Raw genomic sequence first — 13,780 nt, 5'->3', positions numbered from 1 at the left:
CTTTGACCGTCAATGTCCTCTTGTTGTCCACTTTTACACATTGTTCCACATATACACCAACACTTAAATGTTAACCTACACAAACAACATTCACACAAATGCATACACAAACAAACACCTATTCTATGTGCTGTGCTTGTCCTAATGACCTGTGTGATGTTTGCCCAATAAAGTAACCCTGGCGGATATGACTTCCTCTATCCGTGAACCAATTAGCACTTAGAACACTCGCTACCACCAACAATACCACGCAAGCCCCCGACTCGAGAGGAGGTGTGTAGCTTCACTTTAGCCCCTCTCATGAAATTTGAGATAGAGCCCCTCTCGTGAAAGGTTAGACAGAGAGGATGAAAACAAGGAGAAATGAGAAGGGTGTGGGGAGGGAGAATCAAAAGGAGAGTTAGGTCAGGGCTTTGGTCAGGACATGACCTGACTCAGGTCAGGTCATGTCCATACCTGTCAAACACACACAGAAGGTGAAATGAGAAGGATGTGGGGAGGATGGGGCAGAAAGGAGAGTCAGATCAGGGCTTTGGTCAAAACACAACCTGACTCAGGTCAGGTCAGGTCCTGACTTGTCACACACACACACACACACACACACACACACACACACAGAAGGGGAATGATAATGGTGTGGGGAGGGAGGAGCAGAAAGGAGAGTCAGATCAGGGCTTTGGTCAGGATATGACCTGACTTAGGTCAAGACATGACCTGACTCTCTTCTGCCCCTCCCTCCCCCTACTTTTTTCATTTCCCTTTCTATGTGTGTGTGTCACGACATGACCTGACTCTCTCTTCTGCCCCTTCCCCCCCACACCCTCCTAATTTCTGCTTATGTGTGTGACGCACACCCGGAAAAGTTGCCGGTTACCCAAGCTGCCGCCAACGCAGTGGGAAGAAAAAGGCCCTGTGTGACACCAGCTTACGGACAACCAACAACTCGCTCCTGGATGGGCGTACGGGCGTTGCCAGTAGCCACAATGGTTAGAGGAAAACGGCCAGTGTGACGTCGCTGATTGGGTTAGCGCCGGCGATGACGTCATCGGACTCCCGGCGAATCACAAGCGTGTTTTCAGAGCTCAGACAATTGTAAGGCTTCATTTGTGGCTTTAAAACGACCCATTCTCTCTTCCTGTTTTCTTCCTTTTTCCAAGGTATGCATTTTGAGATAATAAGGGAGTAAAGCATGAAAAAAGTGAGCTACGGGGGGCAGCATGAGCCAGTTATAATGGCGGCACTATAAACAGTTGCCTGCGCCATGACAGGCTCGGGGCCAACCATAGGCCACATGTAAAAAATTTTTTTTTTTAAATGAATAAATAAAAAATTATAAAATACACGGGACGGAACAAATAAGCGCTTTTTTGTAATGGTCCAAATGTGTAACGAGTGAATGAGTATGGAATGCAAGTGAGTGAATGATTATATATTACAACAAACGAGCAAGTGAGCGGATGTGTGGACGGGTGAACGAGTGTGTGTGATAAGTAGAGATTATTGGCGTGAATGAGGGTGTGAATGGATGAAAGACGGTTCTGAAATCCCTCATCTCCAGTCTCAAACCCTAGAATGATTATTAGTTAGCTAGCGATAGATTATCTAGTTGTAATGCAGAGAGGGAGTCACGTGAATAAGGGGGAGGAGCTTAGCGAGGAGCAAAGGCGAGAAGGCAAGGCAGGGAGAAGCACGGGGCAGTGAGGAGACGAGCAGCAGGAGGCAAGGAGGGCGGCCAGGGAGGAGACAGAAACCCTGAGATACAGGCAGAGTCAGTGAGAGGCAGAGAAGGAGGTAGACCGACGAGCCGTGAGGACGCACGTTGAGAGGTTGGCGTGACCGTCCATCACAGCCCTGTGAACACCACCACAAGCACGGCAAAGGCGAGGCAAGGCACAGCACAAGCACAGCAAGGCAAGGCGGAGCAAAACCCAGCAAGGCGAGGCGAAGCAAAGGAGGGCAGAATACAGCCTCTTCAACAACGCCTTAACCAACCCTGCCGTCATAACCACCTCCACGGCTTCTTCAACCACGCCTCAGCTCGTAAACAACACAGCCACAGCCTCTTCAACCACGCCTCAGATCTTAAAACAACACAACCACGGCCTCTTCAACCACGCCTCGTCAACAACACTGCTACAGTTACCGGCCCTGGCAGTCTACCCCCCCCGTCGGCGCCTCAATCTCCCCAGTGTCCTCCTCCATCCTGCACCAGTCATCACTGCAAGGGTCTTCAACACAGAGAAGCATTCAAATGTTCCCCAATCTCCCTGATAGATAGTTAGTTAGGTTCAATAATATTGTTATGTATGTATTCATTTAAAATTGTCACGCCGCTAACCGCCCAGGGGCTGTAACTATATTCATACACAAGAAAAGTTATTAAGTTACTGTAAGTGCTATAATTTGAGGCCGTGCGAGCAAAAACGTACAAAGCGCCATTTTTTTAAATGCGGGAAATCGCGTTTAAAGTTTTGCAATGTTTAAATTATCATAACTTCATTGGTTTTTAAGGTGGACACTTCAATCAAAGACCAAAATGAAGGTTAAGGTATGTAGAATATTGGCATGTACTCAGTTATAAAAAAAAATAAATATATAGGTCCGAAAAAGTAGGTTTTTCAAAAACATCCATGATGTGCAATATTAATTAACTTTTTAATATGTCATACACAGTTCATGATATTCATAATAATCCGGAACATGAAGGAAGTTACAAAACGTAAAATATACTAATAAACAATAAATGCTAAGAGTTTGCACTACGCGCTAGACGGAAAAGCTTGCACGTTTGCAGTGATGCTATTGGCGCTCTGTACATTTTCGCTCGCGACTGCTTTCTTATCTCACTTTCAACTGCGTAGGTGATAATGTAGGGTTATTTTGAAGGACTCCCAGGCCTATTTCCACTGCAGTTTTGTACAAACCGACATTCCTCGCTTATAAAGGAAGGGTCAAAATAGTGTTATACCACAAAATCGCATTTTTGGCCAGATGGCGCTTTGTACGTTTTCGCTCGCACGGCCTCATTTCAAGCCTGTCAACCTGCCATTTGGGCATTGCTGAACACACACCCACACCCACACGTTATCACCACTTCCCCCTAAACTAAACATTGTCTCAGAGTGGTTCACACAGGAATCCACCCACCTTCCATCTTTACCGCACTAAAGATAACCATCACAACCCAGAACGAGTGTTCACTTGTCCTGAGGCTTGTCTCAACATCATTGACAACTGCTCGGAAATAGCCAGACGACCACCCTGCTACCATATTACCATCTAATCAGTGGACGTCAGAAGGAATGTAGCGTTGCCTTGGAAAAAAAAGACGTTACATTTTCAATACCTCGAGTTTCGCGATCCTCGAGTTTAGCGCTATACCTTCAGAACAAAGCAAGCGCGAAACTCAAGAGGACTGTACAGTGCTATCAGGGCTCCTCTTTCTCTTCTGTCTTCGAGTGTTGGTAGGCCCAGTTCCTTCAAACTAGTCTAGTATGACAGGTTTTATGGTTCTGGTACCATCTTAGTTGCAATCCTTTAGATCCTTTCGAGTTTCCTTGTATCCTTTTTCCTGTGGTGACCAAACTACAGCTGCATACCCTAACCTTGGTCTAATCAATGTTGTCAGTTTTTGCTTCATCATGTCCCCATCTCAGTAGTGAAATGCCACTCTAATATTTTGCTATATATCTTATTTATGGGCATTTCAGGTGTCATTGTATCTTGCATTATATTTCCAAAGTCTTTTTCTTCCTTTACTGTGTCTATGATTGACCCACCTATTCTATACACTCCACATGGTCCATTTTTACTTTTTTCCCATTTTCATTGTGACATTTTTTTTTTTTTTTTGTTAAACTCTATTTCCCTTTCTTTACTCCATTCATGTATCTCATTTAAATCATTCTGAAGTTTATTCCATTCATCAGTGGCGTAGTTAGGCCTGGGCTTTTGGGGCTATAGCCCCAAATGTTTTATGAATAGACCCAGATCTCAAAGAGTTTTTTTTTTTAAGAATAGCCCCAGCCAGCCCAATACAAAATGTTAATTCTTGTTAAGCTGTTAGTAATAGAAATTAGATTTCATAGATCTCATACAGAGATCATACGGTTTGTTCCCGTCCAGTTTACATTCCTATCACGTATTCACAGCCACTCGCCAGTCGGCCATCAGTTAGGCAGTAGTGCTAGGCGCCAGCCAAGGTGAGTATCCCGGCCCACACACACTTGTGAGCAAGAGAGCTTGTTGATTAGTAGTAGCAAGCAAGACCTGAGTCTGAGACTATGTATATAAGCAGCATTTTTCAAATAGAAAGGGGACCAAGGCAATGAGTTGCAGCCTGAAAGGCAAGAGCAGGCAGAGGAAGAGTTACTTCTTGCTGTTGCTGTAACTGCAGATGAGTCATGTCGGGACACTGCTGCTGCCATTACATTGTCTGTTAGCCAGCTAGCAAGTATTCAAAGTCTAGCTGAGTGGTTCTCAAACGTTTTTGTCACACAAGGCATACTAACTCCTTAAAAAATATGGTAGTTTTGTATACTGTAATGATGGGAAATGTGCACACTGCACCGAATTCCTCCAGCATTCTGCAGTTCAAAGTGGAACAAGGGACCGTAATTTTTCCGATTTCCAAGGGATCCAATTATTATTTAACGAATTTCAAGAGATAATTTATTGATATTTTGCTGTAGGCAAAAACCTGTGGTCATTCTATAGTTTTGTGAAAATTACGCGATCGAATTTCATTTATATAAAAATAAGTTAAAAGCATAACAGTAAAAGAAGCTTTTAATACGTCTTTAACCCATCCGCTTCGATTGGGATGAATCTGGCTTTCACTGGTAGGCTATGCTTGGAGCGAATTTGGCCACGGCTTTTTTTCGCTTTTTTCGGGTAATTAAGAGGCCAGGTAGGTTCCTGCATGTTACAACCTTGTTTATTGTTTAACAAAAAAAATTCAATATCAACGCTATTTAAGTAAAAAAAAAACAATAATAGCAGCTGCACAGATGTAAAGTGGAGACGATGATATACAAATTCATGCTGCTTTGTACGACTAAGATTTGGGGTGATTTAGTCATTTCTCAGAGGTGGCTACGCCACGCTAGATCGCAGCGGGCAGGTTAACCCTGTATTAAATAAACTTGCAGCCTGCAGGAACTGATGACATGGCAGGAGTAAAAACCAGCATCTAAATTTATAAAATGTAGTAGTAGAGTAGTAGGCTGCATGAGATGAAACCTGACAGGCCACATTATTTACTATCGTGATATGATTACCTAGGCTATGACAACGGGATAAACAATACGTCTATTATAAGGCTAAAAGCTGAAAGTTTTTTTCTTCTTTTTTAGGTGAATAGAGCAAAAAAAATAAAATTGATCATTACGTTGTCACTGAAGTGTGAAGTTATTTTTTCTTCAGACTTAAGTTGTGGTTACCATTAATATTAATATTATTTACAAAATGAATTGCATAATCTTCCTATTGGAAAAAAAGGGGTATTATATTGAATGTGTTGACGGTCTAATTTCAGACACGGACATTTTTTTTCCTGGCAAAAAACAAAAGTTAAGTGTAAGAGTGCTGAGTTGTAGCTTTCAATCTCCTTGGTAACAATAAAAAACTAGATGAATTTGTGAAAAATGGTAGTTTCTGCTTGCTAATTACTTGATGCTCACTTACTCAGATGTTCCTTATTTTACTATACAGGTAACTCTTGATTTACGCGAGTATTGCATCCTTGAAGTGGTCGCGTAAATCAAAAACAATGTAAATCAAACAAGAGGTAGGTTTCTGTCGAAAAATAAATACCGTATTTTGCGGCATATAACACGCACCCCAAACTTTAAGACAACAATTTTGAAAAGAAAAAGTTCTTAAAATGCTCAGAAATATGTACGGGTTAAAGAACACTGACAATGTACAGTTTCCCGAAATTTATATATTTTTGGTGTAATCTTTACTGCTTGAATTGACAAGTGTCCTTGAGTAAAGCAATGAAAATGGCGGCTGGGCTGGTGTTGTGAGAAATACATCCCCATAAACATACTGATGATGCACAGCTTCTGATATCATAATAAGCATATTATTCCCACCATCACTCATAGGTTATGACAGACAACTATGCAAGGCACAATTCACACAGTTCTGGTGACACGCGGCATGCAGCTGTTTGTTGTTTGGGTGTGGTTGTGTGGTTTTCAAACAATGCAAATGGCGGCTGGGCTGGTGTTGCGAGAAATATCTCCTCTTACAAGACTCATGATGTACAGCTTCTGAGATCATAATTAGCTTATTATTCTCACCATCACTCGTAGGTTATGACAGACAACTAGGCAAGATACAATTCACGCGGTTCTGGTGACACGCGGCATGCAGCTGTTTGTTGTATGGGTGTGGTTGTGTGGTTTGTAAACAATGCAAGTGGCGGCCGGGCTGGTATTGCATGAAATAACTCCTCGTACAAGACTCATGATGTACAGTGTCTGATATCATATTTACCCCATTATTCTCACTAATATTAATAATTAATAATGAACGCATGGATATTTTTTTCCAATATGATTTTTTTATGTAGCTTGTACTGCTCCTTAGTCATACAATCGTAAGCCACCTGTGACATCAAGATCATACAAATGGCGCCCGACGGAAAAACGGGATAACAGCAAGGCATGGACGATCCTCCACCGATTTAATTTTTGTATAGTAGTTATTTGATCGCCCTGTATTCTATGGTAACATACTATAAGACAACCATGGACTATGAAGGATCATTAACAATAATGAAGGTAAGTTTGCAGTTGTTATTGGATAAGACGAAAAACAGACCCGTAAAAACACTCCAAAGAAGAAAAAAATCATTAAAAATTTCTACATTCGGCGTATAACGCGCAGGGCTAAACTTTCAGGCATTTTTTATGTGAAAAAGGTGTGCGTTATACACCGGAGAATACTATTCACTTCATTCAGTGGAGAGAGAGAGAGAGAGAGAGAGAGAGAGAGAGAGAGAGAGAGAGAGAGAGAGAATATCCATATCACCGAGATATCCACTCAGGCACTCAGTCTCAGCCTCCCTCGTCTGAGAAAGAAATGAGGGACACTATGAGCGACTGGTTAGTATTGGTGCCGGTACCGAGCAGTATGGTACCGGTACCGTACCCTATAACTGGTATACCGTTAGTACCGGTACTGGTACCATTACCTGCCCACCCCTATCGTTGAGTAGCGTGGCAGCGTGGGTACTGTATTATTGTTCATGTGGCGCGCGGGAAGAACTGAGCTCAGCTGTGTGGCCGCGGCGCCATGTGAGTCCAGTTGCGTGAGACTTATGGTGGCCACTCCATAAAATATCGCGAATAAGTGAAAAAAACATGTAAATTAAACATTTATTTGGATTTTGGACCCCGCGTTATTTAAAAAACGCGTAAAACAAACTCGCGTAAATCGAGTTACCTGTAGTACATTGTAAAACAGCCAATTGCTTTTCATCAGTTTTTAGTGCCTTGTTCTCTGCAGTAAATGTACCTTAAATAATTAATTTTAATTTGAAGTTGTCTGTACAATACATTGATATGTATGATACATCAGTCTTAAATGCTTAAATGTGCTTATGCTTTACCATAATTTGTTATTGACCTTGAAAGTTTTATTATGACACACTTGACATATTTTCAGTGTTACTGCTAAATACAATAACACATAAACTGGCCCTAATGTATGTCAGAGAGGCCTCAGAATTACCCTAAAGATTTAGTGCTTCTCTCACCTCCAACCACCCAGCATTTTGAGCTGAGTGAAGCCCCCAATGTTTCAAGGTCCTAAATACACCCCTGACAATCATCATCACTTATTTCTCTAGGCAGTTTGAAGTCAACTGCAAACATACTCATATAACCAGCCTGGTGAACAAGCTAACAACTTTGCTCTCCTAGATGATCTAGAGCAGTTGGTTCAGCACCCTACAAGTATACCCAACTGCCTTGGAGATACTCCTAACATTCTAGACCTCTTCCTAACCTCTAACCCTTCAGCTTATTCTATTACTATATTCTCTCTGTTGGGCTCCTCTGATCACAACCTTATTTCCGCATTCTGTCCTATCGCTCCTGTACAACCTCTAGAGTCTAGACCCACAGAAGAGGCAGTGGATCTGGCATTTTGCTTCAGCTCAGTATGATGATGAGGTTGTACTTTTCCAATTTCTCGTGGAATGATTACTGCTTCCAGGAGACCCCTCTGCGTGTGCCCAGCGCATCACTGGGGTGATTGTCTCTGGAATGGAGGCACATATTCCACGTACTTTCTCTGCTCCTCATGCTAAAAAGCCTTGGTTCAATCACGTTTGTTCTCATGATGTCAAAGATAGAGAGGCAGCTCACAAAAGGCTTTCCACACCTGCTAATCATGATTTTTATATTTTTGCACAGAATCTTGCCAAATCTATTCCCCAGCTCACCAAAAAATCCTTCATCAACAGAAAATGCCAACATCTTAATTTCTCTAATTATTCCAGGGACGTCTGGCACCTAGTCAAAAATATCTTTATAATATTCTACTTCTTCATCATTCACACCTCTCCTTAGCCCCTTCATTACCGCGTGACCCGCCACAAGCGCTCCTGCTCACCCTCCGTCAAACCGAATTCCCGCAAGTTCACGTGTGCGCGTGGGGGGTTATATAATTGATCTTAACAAAGCCATTTTTCATTTTATATTACTTTATTGATCCACATCAACAGCTGGCTAATAAACACGTTCATATCGGCCGGGGTAATATTACGCCACTACAGTCCCATGAATTTGTGAGGGTTTTTTAATGAGATTTCCCCTGAAGTTCTTCTGGGCCTGCTTATTGGATTCAGATTTAGGAGAAGGTATGTTTTGGCACGAGTTCAGTAGCAGCAGGGAGAGCATACTACGTGAATCCGGGTTCCGCCTGGCTCAGCTTCTACTCGCCAGTCAAAGTTATCAGTTATGCATTTTCTGCTGTAGTGTTACCACGCTTGGCAACGGAGCCATCCTGGCAGCGCTCCTTGATTGATTGTTTATTGTTGCAGGGGTCAGTGAGCGAGCCTTGTCATACACTCACACTCTCTTTTACTCTCTACCACAGTTCCTATTGCTCTCTAAATCATACTTGAAAAAAGATACGAAATAGTAATTGTGGAGATTGACTCCGCGCCTCCAAAATACAACATTACGCCTCCATATTATATAGACACTGCACTGTGACTGCAGCAGAAAGTGCATAACTGGCAACTTGGGCCCGCGGGTAACAGATGAGCCAGGCGGGACCCGGATCCCGTAGGAGTGACCAGGAGTGTTTCTAGGGGGGGCACTAATTTTATACGGATTTTCGAATAGTACGGGGGTCCTGGGTCCCTAACCCCCGTACTATTCGAGGGACAACTGTATAGACGTTTCGAAATTGGGAATTTTTGTTGGCGTGTCAATATATAGGCGTTTGCTCTCATTTGCCCACACTAGATTGTAGCATGGTCTATATATAGACAATTCTTTACTACTAACAAAATTAACAAAATAAATCATTATTTGGCATCTCAAACCCCCTGACACTTACCGACATTGTCTCTCAAGGACAGTCACCGCTTGTGCTTTGTCGGTGGCGGATGTGCTACGCACATCAGCTAACACTGGGAATTTTTTCGTTTTTATTTTTATTTTATTTTATTATTAGTCTATCATGTCAAGGAGAAAGAGACCTCTTAAACCGGAAGAAATGACTTCTTTGGTAGCTGAGGATATAGATGCTGATTTTTTGGATGATTTTGATGATTCTGACTTATCTACTGTCAGTGATTACACTGATACAGAATCAGAGCCTGAAGTTGAGTCAGATGGCCAGTCTGATGCTGAAGAAGAAACCAACGCTGATGATGATATTCAATATAACTGGCAAAGTCAATCAGCTGTTGATAGTGAGCCTTTTCCCTTTACGGGTGATAGTGGTGTAAAACTTGTCCTGGAAGATGACCAGTCACCTTTAGAAATATTTCATGCTTTTTTTGATGATGAATTACTGGATCACATTGTATCAGAGACCAATAAGTATGCAGCAAAAGTCTGTGGTGAAAAAAGGAGGAAGGGTAAAATGAAGAGAAAAGGCAGAGACTTTGTATTCTCATACAAAGATTCAAGTCATCTTATGTTCCAAAGCAAAATATAAGCATTGATGAGTCTCTCCTGCTCTGGAAAGGTAGGCTAAAGTGGAAGCGATATATTCCACTAAAACGGGCCAGATTTAGTATAGAAAGTGATATCTTAGCTGAGTCTGATAATGGCTATGTTTGGGATCTTTTAGTCTACACAGGAAAGAAAACAAAATATGACTTGGAAATAGAAGCCTTGTCAGATGAAAAAGTGGAAACACTTACAAAGCCTACTACGAAAGTTTTGAGACTAATGCAGTCCCTACTGAATCAGGGCTACATTCTGGGAGTTGATAACTTCTACACCTCACCAGAATTGTTTGAAATTCTTCTTGAAAATAAAACAGATGCAGTAGGCACTGTGAGATCCAACAGAAAACTGTTATCCCAGGAAGTTAAATCAAAAGTTCTGAAGAAAGGTGAAACTGTAGTACAGTACAAGCATAAGATGACGCACATGAAATGGAGGGATAAGAAATATGTGAACATGCTAAGCAAAATATATGAGGATTCTATGGAAGAGGTAACAGTAGCAGGGAAGCAAGTAAGTCAGCCAGATGTGTGCATCAAATACAGGAAACACCACATGGCTGGAATAGATAAAATGGACCAAATAATCTCCGTACAAACATCAACTCGGAAGGGTGTTTAGAAATATTATAAGAAAATATTTCTCAGATTACTGGTCATCGCATCACTCAACTGCCATGTAATTTACAAAGCAAATGGTGGATGGAAATGCTTCCTTGACTTCAAGCTAAAGCTGACTGAGGAGATAATCTCAAAATATGCTGGTGATATCTACCACCTAAGGAAGCCTAGTGGTGATCTTTCTCTTGGGCCATGTTCAGCGCGACTCAGTGGAAGACATTTCATTGTAGAGACAGGATCCCATGATGAAAATAGTGATAAAAAAAGTCTAAAGACAGTGTGCCTATTGTGCTCTATTAAAAAAGAAGAAAAGAAGCATATACAGCTGTGATGTGTGTCAGCTAACACTGTGTGTTGTGCTATGCTTCAAACTATACCACACGGTAGCAGCTTTGCCTAAAAATGAATAAGTACAAAAAGAATACGCGAAAAAAAAACTAAGAAAAGTGGAGGGAGGAAGGTAAACCATATTCAGGTCAGAAGTCCTGGACATTGCCTTTGCAATGGGTGTGAGTGACTCTAAACCTTCATATAAATATATCAATATATATACAGTCGTCCCTCAAATAGTACGGGGGTTAGGGACCCAGGACCCCCATACTATTCGGAAATCCGTATAAAATTAGTGCCCCCCCTAGAAACACTACGGAATCTGGGTCCTGCCTAGCTCAGCTGTTACCCATGGGCCCAAGTTGCCAGTTATGCATTTTCTGTTGCAGTCACAGCGCAGTGTTACCACGCTGGGGGGGTCGAGGGAGGCGAAGCCCCCGTTAGAGGTCAGGTTATTTAAAGTTCGGTTGGGGTAGTTTAAATATGCTTTCCTTAACTATATAATATGGGGGCGTAATGTCGTATTTTGGAGCCGTGGAGTCAATCTCCACAATTATCGTTTCGTATCTTATTTAAAGTATGATTTAGAGAGCAATAATAGAAATTGTGGTTGAGAGTAAGAGAGAGTTTGAGTGTATGACATGGCTCGCTCGCTTACAATGTGGAAGGCAGCGCTGCCTGGATGGCTCACTTGTCCAGCTTGGTAACACTACAGCAGAAAATGCATAACTGGCGACTTTGGCCGGCGAGTAGAAACTGAGCCAGGCGGGAAACCCGGATTCTGTAGGAGTGCCCACTCCTGCCCACCAATTTCTTGTTTAAGCTAAGAAAATGCTTATTTATGTGTTTATAATAGGTTAATTTATGAACAAACAGAAAAGAACGGGGTTTATCTCCACTCTTGCAGCACTCTTGGAGCACTTGCAGTTACTGCAGCAAGAATTTTTTTTACACTATGATAGATACAGCGAACACTGCTCTCATTCACGTGGTATGCTCTCCCTACCACAATGTAACTCATCCCGAAATGTAACTTCTCCTAAATCTGAATTCTTCTGCAAGGTGCACACTTTCTCGAACGCTTTGGGGTGCTTTCAGCAGGTGTTTTGGAAGAAAAATGTTGCCACTCACACTATGGCTACTTGGTGCGACGAGCGGGAAATTTAAAAATCATAAAAAAAAATAATCCATGATAATCCATAAAAAAACGAAACTGTACTATTGGAAACCGTACTATTTGAGGGACGACTATATGACCAATCAAACTTAAATAACATCTATATATAGATTCAAATGTTTGTTCAGTTTTGTGGCAGAGTCTACATATAGACGTCAATCTAGAATGCCCACTTGCAGGGAACCTATACATAGACGTATGGATCAAAATCGACAGCATCTGTACATAGACAATTTTTATTTTTTGGTAGTACAGGTAACTCGTGATTTACGCGAGTTTGGTTTACGCGTTTTTGAAATAACGCGGGGTCCAAAATCCAAATAAATGTTTAATTTACACATTTTTTCCACTTATACGCGATATTTTATGGAGTGGCCACCAGATGTCTCACGCAACTGGACTCACACGGCGCCGCGGCCACACAGCTGAGCTCAGTTCTTCCCGCGCGCCACTTGAACAACAATACAGTACCCACGCTGCCACGCTACTCAACAATTGGGGTGTGCAGGAACCGGTATCCTAACAGTACCAGCTGTATGGTACGGTACCGGTACCAGACTGCTCGGTACCGGTACCAATACTAGCCATTCACTCATGGTGTCCCTCATTTCTTCCTCACACGAGTGAGGCTGAGACTGAGTGCCTGAGTGGATATCTCGGTGATATGGATATTCTCTCTCTCTCTCTCTCTCTCTCTCTCTCTCTCTCTCTCTCTCTCTCTCTCTCTCCACTGAATGAAGTGAATATTTATTTTTCGATAGAAACCTACCTCTTGTTTGATTTACATTGTTTTTGATTTACGCGACCTCTTCAAGGACACAATACTCGCGTAAATTGAGAGTTACCTGTACATACATACAGTAGAGCCCCATTTAGCGTGAGAATTAGGTGGATGAACGCGGTCGCACTAACTGAATTCGCGCTAATTGAATAAAGTAACCAATATGAAAAAAATTATTTGGTGCACACATGGGTCTGACTTTTGGGTTTGATGATCACTCACATTAAAAAAACAACCCTACGATTGGCTGAGCTCTGAAAACACGCTTGTGATTCGCTGGGAGTCCGATGACGTCATCGCCGGCGCTCGCCCGGTCAGCGGCCTCGCTGCCTTAACACAGTATCACACTTGGACAACCGGCAAATCCAAATTTTCCGGGTGTGCGTCACACACGGCCAAGGTCAGTTGTTCGTATCCACATCCACAACATAAACAAAGCACTTTCCCTGTATCAACATGGCGTCGTCTGCTAAAGTAAGGGCTTGTGCCGCGCATCATGGCGACTTGTGCCGTGCATCATGGCGGCTTGTGCTGCGCATCATGGCGGCTTGTGCCGCGCATCATGGCAGCTTGTGCTGCACATCATGAAGGAAGGCTTGTGCTGCGCATCTTGGCGGCTTGGCGCAATTTTCAAAATTCAGTCGTGGTGGCTGCTCGCACTAACTGAGGC

Source organism: Eriocheir sinensis, chromosome 9, assembly GCF_024679095.1.
Source record: "Eriocheir sinensis breed Jianghai 21 chromosome 9, ASM2467909v1, whole genome shotgun sequence".
NCBI classification, from domain to species: domain Eukaryota; kingdom Metazoa; phylum Arthropoda; class Malacostraca; order Decapoda; family Varunidae; genus Eriocheir; species Eriocheir sinensis.
Note: the sequence above shows the minus strand (reverse complement) of the source record.